The 1,637-nt window shown below is 36.1% G+C and overlaps 1 long non-coding RNA gene across 1 annotated transcript in view; it reads left to right on the forward strand.

The window, feature by feature from the left end:
- The first annotated feature begins 716 nt into the window (after positions 1 to 716).
- LOC106937822 (uncharacterized) overlaps positions 717 to 1,637 on the forward strand; it is a 10,662-nt gene continuing 9,741 nt past the window's right edge. Inside the window, exon 1 of the long non-coding RNA XR_001422468.1 lies at positions 717 to 1,564. This is a non-coding gene — a long non-coding RNA (uncharacterized LOC106937822). The remainder of the gene's footprint in view (positions 1,565 to 1,637) is intronic.

Here is a 1,637-nt window from a genome sequence, read left to right on the forward strand (position 1 = left end):
TAATCTGGCAATTTACTCAGTTAAATGGCATCACTAAATACCTTGATGTAATACACTTGAAGACACAACTGCAGGAAATAAGGCAAACAAAATCCATTTATTGTGATCTCACTTTAATAGGTTACATTAATAAAATAATGAACTCATTTACTGGCCACCCCTCCGACAGAGAAATAGTTGGAGGATAAATTCTTCATGCATGCTGCAATCGGACAGGCAAAGATCAGCCTCAGCTGATAAGCAGAATGCCTTATTTATTTATTTATTTATTTATTTATTTATTTATTTATTTATTTATTTATTTATTTATTTATTTTACCAGAGTGACACTGTTGAATGTATTCAATGTAACTGAAGAGATGCATGAATGAGTTTCTTAAGCTTCCTAAAAATAACTAGACCAAGGTCTACTTAACTGTTAAACAGTTTTTTAAAATATTTTGCTGATGAATGGAATGGAATGCAAGTTGTTCTTTTTTTATCAGTAGTGTTAGTCCAAAGCATACCTGGAAATAAACTACCATGTTTGGTTTAGGGCAGGGGTAATCAAAGTCTGTCCTCGAGGGCAGGATCCTGCATGTTTTAGGTCTCTCTCTGGTGGTAGTAACAACCTTTTCAGCATGTCAATGTTGAAAAGGTTCAGATGTTTCCTTGCTCTTAGTTGGAAAACTCGTGTCATTGGTTTTAATTAAGCTCATCAAATATTTACTGTAGACCTTATAATGAGCCATCATTTGGTCCAGAACTGCGACTTCAGATTGTCCATTTTTAACTTCTCCCGCTGATATAAAGCGTTTTCGGCTTCTCGCCTTCTACTCTCATGAAAAATAAGATTTAAAAATGGTTCCAGTTTCAAATAGCGAAATGGGCTGCTTCTCAACATTTCCCAGATATCCAAGATCTAATAAGGCTGAAAATTGCGTGTAAAGGTGCATATTCACAAATTGTCCATTTTCCGCTTCTTTCGCTGAGATGAAGCGTTTTTAGCATTTCAGCTTCTGCTCTCAGTAAACATAAGATTTAGACCTGGTTCCATTTTCAAACAGCCAGATGTGTTGTTTTTCAGCATTTCCCAAATGTCCAACATAAGGCTGAAAATTGCATGTAGAGGTGTAAATTCACAAATTGATCAATTTTAAATTCTTTCGCTGAGATAGGGCCTCTGGGCTTCTGCCTTCATGAAACATAAAATTTATGTTTCAAACAGCCAGATGTGTTGCTTCTCGTCATTTTGGAGCTGTCCAACATTTAATAGGGTTGCAAATTGAATGTAGAGCCGATTGTCCATTTTTTAATTCTTTCGCTGAGATAAAGTGTTTTTTGGCATCGAGCATGCTGAGAGAGGAGCATACATTCGGAGCTCTACATCTTATTGTCAGCTTTATTAGATGTGGGACATCTCAGAAATGCTTAGAAGCAGTAGATCTGGCTGTTTCAAACTTTACTCAGATCTAAAATGATTTAGAACTGAGTAAAGTTTGAAACAGCCAGATCTACTGCTTCTAAGCATTTCTGAGATGTCCCACATCTAATAAAGCTGACAATAAGATGTAGAGCTCCGAATGTATGCTCCTCTCTCAGCATGCTCGATGCCAAAAAACACTTTATCTCAGCGAAAGAATTAAAAAATGGACAAT

This window comes from Poecilia latipinna, unplaced genomic scaffold (genome assembly GCF_001443285.1).
Source record: "Poecilia latipinna isolate Pla-1442-1.1 unplaced genomic scaffold, P_latipinna-1.0 Scaffold2444, whole genome shotgun sequence".
NCBI classification, from domain to species: domain Eukaryota; kingdom Metazoa; phylum Chordata; class Actinopteri; order Cyprinodontiformes; family Poeciliidae; genus Poecilia; species Poecilia latipinna.